The sequence below is a fragment of the Macrobrachium rosenbergii genome, chromosome 51, assembly GCF_040412425.1.
Source record: "Macrobrachium rosenbergii isolate ZJJX-2024 chromosome 51, ASM4041242v1, whole genome shotgun sequence".
Lineage (NCBI taxonomy): Eukaryota > Metazoa > Arthropoda > Malacostraca > Decapoda > Palaemonidae > Macrobrachium > Macrobrachium rosenbergii.
Genome location: NC_089791.1, coordinates 17,931,624 through 17,946,264, shown reverse-complemented (window position 1 = coordinate 17,946,264; position 14,641 = coordinate 17,931,624). Strand labels below are relative to the sequence as shown.

General features: G+C 40.0%; 1 protein-coding gene and 1 pseudogene across 3 annotated transcripts in view; both read right to left on the bottom strand.

The window, feature by feature from the left end:
* LOC136833153 (PRELI domain-containing protein 2-like) overlaps positions 1 to 14,441 on the bottom strand; it is a 97,501-nt gene extending 83,060 nt beyond the window's left edge. For 2 of the 3 annotated variants that reach the window (XR_010851372.1, XM_067094851.1), the window contains exon 1: positions 13,722 to 13,830. The gene's annotated coding sequence lies outside the window, so the exon portion shown is untranslated. Of the gene's footprint in view, positions 1 to 13,721; positions 13,831 to 14,416 lie in introns of those variants that run through there. The other variant, XM_067094853.1, reaches the window with a different exon arrangement.
* On the bottom strand, positions 4,669 to 4,767 carry LOC136833598 (U6 spliceosomal RNA; annotated as a pseudogene).
* Positions 14,442 to 14,641: the final 200 nt, after the last annotated feature.

Below are 14,641 nucleotides of genomic sequence, written 5' to 3'. Positions count from 1 at the left end.
GATGAACCCTTTGATAAAACAAATTATATCTGGTAACAGCAAAGAGAAAATCTTGTAAAATGCAGCATTGCATCTTATTGGTAAAAAAACACTAGGCAATTCTCATCATATGAATATGAAGCTTACTGTTGTCATTCAGTGCCATAAACATGATATTTTAATGATAAAATAAAGTTTGTTCATACTACTGGCAGATATATATATAGCTGTATTCTCCGAGGTCCGACAGAATTTCAATTGTCAAGCTGCATGATGGCCGGTCAGGTGGTTAGTACCATTTCGCCGCTGGGAGGCGGGTATCAGGAACCATTCCCATTTCTATTCAGATTTTCTAACGCCACTGTCTCCTGAGGGAGGAGGGAGGGCAATATAAACTATATATATCTGCCAGGTAGTATGAACAAACTCTATTTTATCATTAAAATATCATTTTGTTCATGAGACTTACCTGCCAGATATATATATAGCTGAATACCACCTTTGGAGGGGTAGAGACAGCCAAGAAATAGGGAAAAACCAATTATTGGTAAAATTATTTTGGTTTTCCTTATCTGATAGCGTAGCTGACTGGTGGTTACTGTCACTCTAGTCTGCTTCTGCTGAGACCCCAGCGGTGGTGACCTATATAGCTGGCGACTTCTAGATGATCTGTCAACGGGGCGTGACCACAATGTGACTAGATCATGAGCCCATACAAAGAGGACAAAAGAGCATTACTAACCACCCAACCAACACCTAAAGCGTTAGTTTGCAAAGGTTGGGAAGACTGCCTCGGTAGTCGACCCAACAACCACAAAAAAACACAATTAAAAAGGGATAGGATCAGAGTTACCCTTGTCCCCAAGGTTGCTGAAGCAGCAATGCTATGGTCCCAGCGAAAGCAATTTAAATGCTACCTAAACATCTTGCCAGAGAGTGTGGCAAACACCGAATTGACTTCGCCAAAATGTGGCACTAAAAATGTCACTGAGTACCATTTTTCTTTGAATCGCCATGGAGGTAGCAACTGCCCTCACCTGCGTGAGCGTTAACTCTCCAACAACTTGAAGTTGGAGTCGTCACAACTAGAGTGTGAGTCCCACGATCGTCCCCTAATGAAGCTGAATGCCAGCATTCTTGACATAGGTTTAACTGGTTGCCTCACAGAACACCATAAACATCAATGGACCACGAGTGTCTGTGTTCTTTTTAAGGTAAAGGTACTTGAGGAGCTCACAACTGGACATAGAACTCCCTCAGGTTCCTGTCCAGCCAAGGTCTGCTAAACCTTTAATTTCAAGTGTCTAGGCCAAGGGTTAGAAGACCTATCATTCTTAGCCAAGAACTTAGGGGCTTAAAGAATAGACAAAGCATTGTGTTCTTGGAAGCCCACATGACGGACCTCGAACTTCTCCTCACTCTCGCGCCGCGAGGAATGCCGTTTCAGTAACATCCTTTAAGAGACAGTGGAGAGGCTCAAAAGGACTAAACATAAAAATCTTGAGCATTACGTCCAAGTTCCAAGCAGGGAAATCAGCTGAGTGAAACCTTGGCGTCTTAAAGAGCTCTGTGAAGATCGTGGAGGTCCTTGTTGTCAGACAAACTAATCCCTCTGTGTCTGAATACAATCAAAGCATGTCCGATAACACTTGATAGTGAACTGCTATCGAAGATTTTCTCTTAAGTGGAAAAATCCACAACCTGGCTCACAGTGATAGAGGAAGAGAAAAGCCTTCTTTCTACACCAACCTTTGAAGGTTGCTCACTTCGCTAGATATCCTTTAGATGAAGAACTTGCTCTAGCGATGGCCCGTGCCACCTGGCCAGAAAAAACCCCTCGCTCACGGTAAGTTTAGCCTAGTCTGAAAGCAGTCAGGTTCAGGAGCGGGGAGATTCAAAGATATCTCGTGGAAGTGGGTTTGTATGAGCAGGCTCTACCAACCAGAAGAGAAACTCCGAGAACCAGTGGTTCAAGGCCAAAACATGGGGATGAGTCATCCCTCGTCCCTTTGTGAGGTCCCAACTGCGATGACTTCTCCCAGAATTTAGAACGGGAAAAAGGCGTAAACATCTATTCCCGTCCAATCCCAGGGAAGAGCAACCTTCTCCTGAACTGCCCCAGGGTCAGTACAGATGAGCTTTACAGAGGAGCCTCGCTGTTCTTGAGGTCGTGAAAATATCCACAAGATGGCGACCCCAAATTTTCAAAAATCTTTGGCAAACCTGATGAAGGGGGCCATTCCTTCCTCGCAGGAGTTGATAAAGCCAACCAACAGAGCAGGTCTGCTCGAACATTTTCGACCTCTGCCACAAAACTCTGAGAATCGAAATGTTGCGAGCATAGGCTCAAAGAATCTCTCTGTAAGGCTGAACAGGGAACAAGTATTGTCCTGAGTTTGCTAGAACACGAATGCAAAAACTTGGACTCGAAGAATTGGCGAGGAGCTAAAAGATAGCCGCCAAATCTTTGAAGTCGATGTGCCAGGACACCTGTTCCTCTCTCCAGGTTCCTAACACTTTCTCTCCCTTCTAGTGTTGCCCTAACCTGTTGAAGACCGTGGAAAAACAACAATTAGAAGTTAGTTCAGAACTTGAGGAGATCCCTTTCTACAATTCGGTTGGATCGAGCCACCACCACAGATCCTCTTTATATAAGGAAGAATTCTCAATTCCTCTTTCAAGTCTTCCTTGCTTTGTCCAGTTCTCAACAAAAGAACTGAAGAGGCCTGAGATGCAGACTCCCCAGAAAACAAATCCTCCAGCGTGAAATGGCCCCAGCAGACTCATTCCTTCCTTCACCTAGCATGTTTCCTTTCCAAGAAGGCAAACTTTTTCGTACATAGAAGTTGCCGTTCTTCTGACGTGGAGACGCTATAAAAACCGCTGGTAGAACAGATTCCCAGACACAATGGACAGTGAGGGGATCAGCTCGACTCTCCCACAGACCAGAAGTCCAGGGACTTCCGCGAGTTGCAGAGTCAACTGAAGGTCCTCCATACCTTCTCTTCGACGGCGGCTCCGAATCAACCAGTCATCCAAGTAGAGTGAGATCCTGATGCGACAGATGCAACTGCACGCAACGCGTTTCATGAGGCGTGTAAACCCTCGAGCAAAATGACGCCAACAGCATCTGGTGTTCCCAGGCGGTCAACCATCCAAGTACTGACCAGACCGCGTTGCTTAACCGCTGATCGGACGTAGCGGCGTTTTCAACGTGGTATGGCGTTAATGCAGAGTCCAAAGCAGAGCCTGAACTGGTACGTCTAGTCCCCAAGACAACCTGAGATACTTCACGGAACGTGGATGAATTGGGGCGTGAAGATAAGTATCTTGGAGATCCAAGATACCATCAATCCCGGGATGAAGGGCTCTAGTAGGCTATTGACTGCGAGGTCTCCATCTTGAACTTTTCCTTCCGGACCAAGTTGTTCGAATTCGTTGACGCCCAAGATCGGGTCTCCAGCCTACTGAAAGTTCCGGACTAGAAACAATCTGTAGTAAAACTCGAACACTGAGTCCAATATCCCTGTTCCACTCTCCGCTCAACATCTGTTGAAAGCAGGTCAAACAATTTTCTGTTTGACAGGAAGGCAGTTGGGAAACAAAAAAAAAAGAGGAGACAAGGAAGGGAATCAAGTAACTCTCCTAACAGTAGTGAGGACCAAACGTCTGCACCTCACTCTTTCCAGGCTTGTGCAAAATGAAGCCTGCTGCAAAGGGAGTCACTTGCTACCTCTCTTGGAAGTGACATTCTTCGGAAAAAACTCTTTCTCGTGGTGCGGGTCTCATGTTGCTTCCTATGGAAGCCCTTTGTTATCTGGAAACATTTAGCTTTCGTTTACTTTTTGTACTTAGATCAAAAAGCGTTTATGAAGGAGATGCAGTTTGAATGTCGATAACTTTAGTTTTGAGAAAAAGCGATATTTTTTGTTTCTCTGTGCTGTTTGTTGCTTGCCCGTTACAGTTTGATGTTTTATGACATAATGAAAAGCCAAAAATAGACCTGCAAAGTAATATAACTCGCTTAAATGAAGCTAAAAGAAGCGAAAAGCAAACACGTGCTGAGGTTGGCCAGCGCAACGTTTACTTAGTCAAGCCTGAGCTGCTACTGACTGACTGCCACGCTGGACTGCCCTGCGGGCATTCCTGTCTTTAAAGCTGATGCGTACTATGTCCACAGGTTGCCATAGATCGCATTAGATATTATTTCATAGCTAAAGGAAATTACCACGAGCATTGACAATATCATTACATTATAGAAAAATGTAATTTGACTATGATAGGTTACTGTTTTGTTTATAACTTCTAACTGTGGCGAACTTTTAAATAAAAACTTTCTGAGAAGATAGTCAGGGATATGTATGATGCCATATATAAAATATCCCAGAAATTTATTTCGATTTTTTCGTCAAACGCTCCCTTAAGACAAAAGACAACTGCGAGGGTGGAGAGAGAGGAGCCGACGGTTGAAAAGTCTCCAGGAAAACAGATCCCTAAGAAAAAAAGCCAGAGTCTGATAATCAGAGGAAGAAGAAGACGAAAGAGTTTCTCTTCATACAAAGGCTGTGACGAAGAGGATGTTCTTCCGCAGCTGGTGGGTCTGAGTGAGTGGTGAGAAAGTAGTTCCGATTCGAGTCACGTGGCGGAACTCCTTGAAACGAAGCTAACTAGAGTACATTATAGTAACATAAAAATGTGGGCAGCTTCAATTACATGTGTCATCTCTTGGCGTAAGAGCCATGCTAATCTTCTGTATCGTTCCAATTAGTATATGTACTGCCAAGGTACTGGCTAAATTAAGGACATCAGATGTTGAAGCGGGTAGTTGTGCGACATGATGAACAACTGATGCGGTGTCAACACAAGACTTGAAGCTATCGCGAGCGAAGCGGCGGGCGTCATGACGTGACGGCGAGGCTCCTGGGTGGGCAAGTACTCAGAAGAGAGTCACAGCGTGGCGCTGGCGTGTAGCTGAAAGCGATGCTGCCGAAGCGTCGAGGGCAGGTTATTCAGCGTGAGAAAGCGCCGCGAAGAGCAAGACAGCGCTCTGGCGGGCAGACAAGAGAAAGGCCAACACCTCAACGGGGAAGACGAATAGGGAAGCCACTAAACACTCTCTCTGACGACAGCCGCTCTGTATCGCTCTGACGGGAGACGGTGAAGACTGCACCTCTTAACAGGCAGACACGAATCTTGAAAGGTTCATGAGAGCATCCAGCTGTTGTTGCAAACCCAACAAAATCTTTACTGCTGGAGAAGCCACTCGGAGAAGGGCTGAACCTGAGAGAAGGAAAGGGGCGAGAGACGTATACTTCCTTCCACAGGGGAAGAAGCTCTAGCCCTTGCCTTAGCGACAGGGTCGAGTAGAGTGATCATTCGAAAAACACTTTATTCTCTTCTGCAGAGGAAAATCCACGCAACTTTTCGGGAGAGTACAACGTCTAGAGGAAGAGGGCGTGAAGCGCCCTCTCCTCCTTCTCTTAAGAGGGCGTAGAGTCCAACCGAGCTCAACCCTTGGCGCGGGAGGACGTGTCGGAGGGCGAGAGCAATCCTTCAGGATGCGTGCCTGAGCACGATCCCCTGGCAGCCTGGGTAGCGTCATCAGGACCTGCGAAGGGGCGCCAGATCGGTGGGAAGCCCCGTAACCCTCATGCGACTTTCGACATGCCCTCCCTGGTCCTGGGAGTTCGACAGAGGTCCAGGCCTAGGAGGCATTATAGGCCGATCTGACGCCCCTCCACAACATAGGCACTAGAACTAACACTATGCGTTTGAATTGCATTCACTTTAGTTTCAAGAGCACGCACTGACTCCACACGAAAGAGCCAGGGAATTACCTTCTGCAGCAACAAACTACAGGGTTAGTAATAAATTTATTACAGGGTACTAGTCGGAGAAAACCCAGACTGTCCAACTAAGGATGCACTCTAGAGGAAGATTTCCTCAGCCTATCACGCTCCAATTTAAGCATATAGGCTTCATATTTCTTCCACTCACCCTCAGACAATCCCACATTCATTACCGATTATCGCAGAGCATTGAACACCCTTACATATATACATAAAGAGTGAGGAACTATCAAAGTCTTGATAGCCTCACCTTGTTCACCCAAGCTGGAGACCTGGATAGCTAGAGGTAAGACATCTTAATTATAAGAAAAGTCAAAAGCAAAAATCAAAACGGTCCACAAAGAGCGTATGCCAAGTCACAGATCCAGTTTAATACCAAAAAAACCAAAATACTTAAGTGACAACAAATTTCGAACTCAAAAGTGGAGGAACTGACAACAGGTGTGCTGACAGTCCGGCGACAGAGAAAATCTGAATAGAAATGGGAATGGTTCCTGATACCGCGCCCCAGCGGCGGGAATGGGTACTAACCACCTGACCCGGCCACTCGCAGCCAAGAAATTCTGAAATTCTGGTCAGACCGGAGAATACAGCTATATATATCTGGCAGGTAAGTCTCATGAACAAAATTGTGATTATACATTTTACCTCTAATGAGATTTTATCCTAAACTAAACAACTAAAATGTAAAGTCCTAAGCAGGATGATGACCTAATTGCCTCTAGACACATTAATATGTTTATTATCCTAACTGTCTAACGCTAGTTCTGGCATTTCAATCATCTAATTACCATTGTAATGTATGATGATCTCAGCTGCTCTTCTAGCAACCTTGCATCCTCAGTGCAACATGCACTCTTTTACATATATGGGCTATTAGACATTTCTAGAACTGGGGGCATTAGAAATTTTAGAAAATAAAGCCCACTTGTGTGCAAAGAAAATCATACATGTACAATATATTTCTAAAAAAATTTGGTATAAAAATTTGCTACAGCCTATATTTACAGTACTGTATTATGACAACTGTTGAAAACAAGTAAATTTATATGCATAGTTTAAAAATAAAACAAGCAAAATTTATATGCACAGTATAAACAATCATGAAATGAAACTGGTCTAGTCAGAGTAAAGAAAATGCTCTTACTTTGCATTTTTGCCATGTATTCAAGATCAGCTCTAGCTATCAGTGTAAAGTCAGTAAAGTCTGTTTTTTGCCTTGTGTTATTTCATGCAACATCTGTCTAAAGATCATGTCAGTAACCACATCCTCATTTAGTATGTGTTGTGGTTCCCTGACGTACTCTTGTGGAAATCATTTTTACTTTTCTTATGGGATCATATTCTACTTTCCGCTAATCCTCTTTGACCGTCAAAACTATCTCACCCCAATGATTTTTTAATTCTCCACCAGCTGCTTTGGAACTTATCTGTTATTTAAGAATCTGTGTTGATTCTTGGTACTCAGTAAGATTTCTAGTGACAGCATATGATGACAAGTAGTATATTTGCATTTCTTGAAGGTATATTTTCATGTTCTCTGAACCTTAAAAATTACCACTGTCTTAGCAAACATCATAACACTAAGTATATGTTTAAGGTGAATCTACATTTGTGATGACCTGAGGAACACATCTACACTTAGAAATTCCAAATACCTCAACAGTTGTCATAATCCAATGGTTGTTCAAAATCTCAGTACATTAATTGCAATGAAAATCATTGAGGTCTACTGCGCTGATTAGAGAAAAATAAGGTTTGTCTAAGGTTTCCTGAAGTCAACAATAAACTGTCTGCAATGGCTTCACGAAATCAAACTTCTGCTTGAGCAGAGCGTGAGTCTGTTAATAGAGTTCCAAATTTTTTAAAATATAGCATTCACAAAACAAAACACAGTATAATAGTACATTCATCCAATTCAAATTACATATAATTAAGCAATTACCAAACATTGCATCAATTTACACTGAAATACAGTAAATGAAGAATAAGGAGTGTTCATGGAGACAATTCGCCAAGAACCAGCCTGCATTCTCATTAGTATGATGTGATATTGTTATTGCACCTACAGTACTAGTTGTCACACATCTAATACTATCTACAAGAAGGCATACTTTTCACCATTATTGAGATATCTGAAAGTGTACTTGTGCAGTAAGATTCTACATTATTAAGTTTATATTAACCTTATTCAAAACCCTAGACATTACAGTAAGATGTTCTTACCCTTCTCAGCACAGGCGTGCAGGACATTACTTAACAAGAGCAACTCTCTTTGTGTAATTTCTTCCATCTGTTGTTTTACTCCTACAGTATTACACTACAATGTTAGGGTCATGATCATTGGGAATTTTGCTAAATGGGTGGCTGCCACAACTTCTACAGGCTCCTTGTAAACATGTTTCTGCTGTTATTGTAACAGTCATCTTGCAACCTGAAGTAGAAAAAACAATTATTTTCATAACTTGTACATTACTTTCAACAATTAATTTTACATCAAGTAACAGTCAATAAGGTATAGTAATTTACTATATTATATACCCACTGCTTATATATTCACTTTTAATACTAAATTGCAGAGAACATCCTCTTATCTATATATAAAGTATTTCTTTTTATTCCTTATGTAGTGGATTGATAAACAATACCTTATAAAAACTACCTTTTCATTTCTGCATTTCAGAATTTTTATCTATATTGTTCAAAGTCTTGTACAGTACTGCACAAACCCTACTTACACTTTCTTAAATATAAGATAAATTTACAAGGTTTGAAATGCCTTGATACAAAAAAAAATATATATTTCAGATATAAACCCTTGATTTACAAATGCCGCCTTAGCCTGTTCAAGTGGCTCATACTGTATCATCAATCTAAACATCTCCAAGTTATAGATTTTGTGTATATCTCGTTCCTCATTAGCCAGGTGGGTATCGTTTCTCAGCCAGCACTCTGCTGGTCCTGCGTTAGATTCTCCGACTGGCAATATGAAGAATTAGAGAATTTATTTCTGGTGATAGAAATTAATTTCTTTCGTTACAATGTGGTTCAGATTCCACAATAACCACGTGAGGTCCTGTTGCTAGGTAACCTAATCCTTCAGGCTAGCCCTAGGAGAGCTGTTAATCAGCTCAGTGGTCTGGTAAACTATTTATATACTTAACTGAGGTCCTGTTGCCAGGTAACCAACTGGTTCTTAGCCACATAAAATAAGTCTAATCCTTGGCGGGCTAGCCCTAGGAGAGCTATTAATCCCAGCTCAGTGGTCTGGTTAAACTAGGGTATACTTAACTTTTCCTCCCCTTACTTACAATTTTTTTTTGCGTGGATCTGCCATCAAGTTTCTGGGAAGATAGTAACATACCTTAAAAAAACAATGGTTCTTTAAATGGAAACCATTAATTTCTAAAATTTTAATGGGCTTTTTAGGCAGAAGGCAGCCTATTTAAATGACTTGAAGCTCAGATTCCTATGAAAAGCTTCTGAGATCATGAAGAATTCAAGAAAACTATGTATACTGCTGTTTTAAAGGAATCAGAGTTCATAAAGTCTTAAAAAAGGAGCTTAGGACCCTGGAAAAGAGCTCAAAGCTCTGCATGAGAGTTCAAAGTTCTGGAGCCCTTAAAGACATATTGATTACTCCAGCGCTTTTAAGGAGACTATCGAAATAAGTTTCATGAAGCAATAATTCTCCACGATACCCATGGCAAATGGGCCAACTGCTAGTTAGATCCAAGGTTGACTTCTTTACTTGGCCTGACATCTGAAGTAACAGTTTGAGAAAAAATCTTTCTATTGTTGGTCCTGCCTGGTGTTTCAAAGAATCTGGGAAACGTGCTTTTTCACACATCCCTCAAAATTGCAGGAGGTTGCAAAATGGAAAATTTTTAGACTAATTTGCATTTTTTCCAACATACTGCATACATACCCATAAATCTTTAACATGGATACCTTCGACAGCAACTGGTTACGGTTGTTAAAGCTTGGTAACTGGTTTTCAAATAAGACAGAAGGCAGTGTTCGGACTCTGTGTAATCATCCATGTATGCAGTTTCACAGGTCAGTTTTCCTTTGGTCAAAGATGCAACTGAGGGTGGTTACAGAGTAGGAATTATGATACTGTACAGTAAAATACAGCATTTCAGATTTGTATATGCACTGTACTTGGGAAACATGCAAATTATCTTAATTTTAATTTATTCCTGCGAGGATACAAACCCTTGTCTTTATGTGGGAATTACCCTTTGATGGGAGGGTCTGTCTCGAGACCATAACAGACATAGATCTTCCACTCAGAAATGTTATTTTGTAGGTCCCATAAGTAAGCAGGGAAGAGATAACTTGTAACCTGTTCATCCTGTATGTGTGGTGCCAAAGATAACAAGGCCCCATGCTAGTGTAGCTTATTACCACCTTATATTTAGGAATAAAGAACCCAGTTCCCAAGTAAAACCATTCAGACACAGAAACACAAGTTGAAGTAGCTTCAACAACTGTTGTGGCAGAGTGTAAGATGCCACCTACAAAGCATGATGACTGAAGGAAAACTGACGCCGGCACAGACTAATCTTGGATGGTTACCACTACCCTACACTGGCTGCAATCAGATTTGTAGACCCTATTATCAAGCTTCAACAACTGAACCAGCTGCTACTGAAGTTAGATTTCACGTAAAAGATGAGGTTTGTATCTTGAAGAACAAAACTAATTTATTCGCGAATACTTCCTTGAACAAACTCTTCAAATATTAACTCCTCAATACATTCCTTGAACAAACCTCAAATACCAACTCATCAACTCATTCCTTATAATCCTAGGTTTGTTTTTCAACTACAGTATTTGGACTGGCTCATGCTTTCAACAAAATGCACTACTACATTATTGTTAGCATTATGGTAGTATTTTTATTTTTTTCCAGTTGCTGAAAATCCATTACTTTAAGTGATAGTTGCCTTTACTCTTTCTATTTCTAAGTTATCTTCATTCTATTCAAGGAAATTACATAAGTTTTCTGTAAATAGTGCATCAATACAAATACTGTTGTGTACTTGAATCTGTGGTCATACAGTACTGTACTAGTTTATTCATTTATATTCACATTCTAATGTAAAAAACTCACCCTTGTTTACTATAAGCTCATCCAAGGACCTGACATATAAGGCTTACACCCTGAAGAAAAAATGGTGTTTTATATGTGCTAGGATATCAAAGAAAAGCCTAAGCCTACATTTAGACAAAAACAAATGTGGAGACAAAGACAGGGATTAACCATACACACCTGTCCCTCGCACTTGGTCTGGTTATGTTGAAAAGGATTGGTCTTATTAGGCATAAGAAGTTATGTTTGTGATACATTTTAGCCTAGTGCAGCACTGCCAATGAAATATGTGATTATATGAATTAGTATAGAGAGCTTAGTTTTCATATAGTAATTTTCTTTGCATTTAATTGTGTTTATGATGACTACTGAACTTTTTTTTTTTGCACATCAACCCCAGTTTATTTCATAGACCTATAATACTGGGAGACATGAGTGGAGTTACAACAAAACATGGTTTTTAAAGCATTTCAAGTTCTATTGGCAGTAAGTTCAATTAACTTATAACCACAACTTTGACAGCTTCTAGATAAACCTAGGACAGTCTTGATCTACTAAGAAAGACACTGATAAAACTTGACTTTGACTCCTCATATCAGAGTAAAAAAAATGGTAAAAGTAGGCAGGTACTGAGACCAAGGCCCAAGTTATGTCATGATAGTTAGATGCCTTACTTTTCAGTCAATAAACTAAATTTGGATTGGGGTTACACAAATGGAAACACAGCAGTAAAGCAACTGGTGGTGGGGTGCAGAAATGGAGGCACACAGATGAAGCCTCTGGGGAGGTAAACATACATATATAGGTTAGTTTTGACAAGGTTAGATTATTTAAGGAGGTAATTTAGTTTTAACCAAAACCAGCTTTCAACAAAAAAATTAATGGTAATAATTTACTCTTAAACAGATAATTCGATAAAGAGTAGTAAGTGTCAATAAATTATTTCTGTGAATTCTAAGACCTTTTTCTTTTTATACCTATACCAAAAATGTTACACAGAAAATAATGTAGGTAGGTGAAATTATATTAATTTATGTAACTATATTATCAAGAAATTCTTCAATTATATTTCCTTCATCTATCTCTTTCATAATTACAACATTTACAATTAACCACTGACAAAGGCTTTCTCATATGTTGTCATGACTTTACCAATGACAATTGTTTTAAAGTTTTGTCTGCTAGGTGGTTTTAGTATCATTGAATCCTAGGTCATTTAGTAATGGCTGTGGCATCTTTGATTAACAAATCTTACGTAGGATACAGCACTCTGGATAAGGTTAGGATGCAACCTTATGTTCAATGCGCAATTTACATCAACCATGGTCATTTAAACTTGAGGATTCAGATAAAACTTGCTCATCCCCAGGGTCAGGTAGGCACCAGCTCATGAGTTTATGCTTTTTCCTCCAAAATACCTGTTCCCTCTGTTGTCCACCAGTACTGTTAGAATGCATCCACACTACACAAAATATTAAACACACTAAACACACAGTACCAACTTATCACATACACAACAAACTGGTTAAAAACCAGGTCATTGACCAACCCCGTGTGTGTGTGTGTGTGTGTGTCCATGGAGGGGCTTTAATACATAACCAGCATTTCCGAAGCATATTAATGCTGAATTCTCTAAATTCATGTAAAAAAATGATTAGACAACTATATGTACTGTGCCTTGTTTCACATATTTCGTAAGTTTAACCTAAAAGTGACTTATGCATTATTATCTACAGTAATAAATTTCTAACAGGTTAGGATAGCCTGTGATGAGTCATGCAAATCTATAATTTCTGTTGGAGACATATAGGCCACCACTTCCCTAAAATATGGGAGCCACCACTTCCTAAAATATGGGAAAGTGTTATTTAGTATAAATATAGGCTATGAAATTTAGGAAAGGCATTAGCCACAGCATTGGGACCTCAAGTATTTCAGTGCAAAACTAAATATGACAAAATGGTAGGATGACATTTTAATTTAGGTTATTGAGTTTCTGGTTGAAACTAAAAATGGTAACTCTAAAGATGAGCTCTGCATGTGCAGGAAAATTTTCTTGGTTGCCATGTTTACTAGCAGCCCTTTGAGGATTAACATACAAATATAAGCTAGGCAGTAAAATTTCCAGAAGTTATTTTTGCCTGTACTGCATCATAGCCCAGCATAAGCACACCATTTTCTATACCATTCAGTAAAAATATCTCATTAATAAACAATATATCCATGCAGAGTCTTCCTTAGAATTACCACTAAAATAACGGCAGATCTTCCCCTACAAAACATTTAGTAATAACCCCATATGGTGTGCACGCCATCCTTTATAACTTCACAGTTGGCTAGGCTCATATTTTTCTAAAGGCTAATTCACGGCCTTAGCAAGTACTGATCACCACAAAGTACATACCTACCCTACGTACTATGAATAATTTGTTCACATGAACGTCTGCTTAAGCATACACTACCGTAGCCTGGACCTTCATTTGACAAACTTTTGACGTGTTGTTTTACAACCTTTGACTTAATCAAATGATGCTCAATGGGCGTTTCGCCTTTTGTTATCTACTTAGATTAGATGGAGAATAAAACCACACGGGTAACTAACAATGGTTCAGACAACTGGAATATGCCGTAGCCCCGACACAGGCTAAGACCAGCCATACATCTCAGCTTTATTATATAGCAGGTCACAATAGCTTTAACGCCCACTGCCATCTCCTTACAATATAAAATATACATTAACACCCACAGGTCTACAATGCGGTACTGGACAAAAGGTTGATTCTTGTTTTTAATACCTGACAACAATCACGGGAGAAGATAACAGTCACGTCCGCAGAAGTCCTCCCAAGTGTCAAATTCTCAAAAAGTACGGTTCAGGTTCGACATAGAATTGCAAGTGAAACCTATCCATGGGTGCGTTTAGTAAAAAACCAGATAATGTTATCGTTTGCTAACCGTCTCGACTAATCCACCATCATGCGTTTATGAAAATAAATTTGATTGGAAAAATATAAGATATCAATATATAAGATATCTAATATGACACGGACTCACTATGAAAATACTTGTTTTTGCTAAAAAAATACACGTGGATTTGACGTGGGTTGTTGGTCCGCATGCAACTTTAAAAAAACTAATGATTCTGTGGCTACTTTCGAGTTACTACGTGGTTTGATTATATTAGATTAAACAATTAACCATCATTCATAAGAACAACGTAGGGTATAGGCTCTTAAGAGTAAAAGTATTAAATTAATCGAGTTGCCACACAGAGAACAGTTCTGCTTTTTAATGAACATGTTTTGACTCCACCAGTTTGTTTACCTCAGGACAAAGGTCAATGGGTTCAGATTAGTGATTGAAGATATCGCTCAAACATGACTTGCATTTTTTCAATATGGTATTTTTATGATCATCATTGTCTGTGCATTTACAGGCGACTTCAGTACATTTAAAATATCGTAAACACATATTTTGTAGGGATACTTACGAAAGACGAACACACTGATTACGTGACGAGATGCAGATATGAACTTGCTTGGCAAGTTTCCTCGACCAGCTTATCGCTTGCCTGCTATTTCGCATGACTTTACTGTACTCTATTCAGTGTGTGCCTGGCGATAGTTAGAGTGCAAATGCATCCCAACACCCCACATTTTGACTCACGATCTGGTAAATCTAAACTTGGAACAGATGTTATGTGTCATTTGGGTAA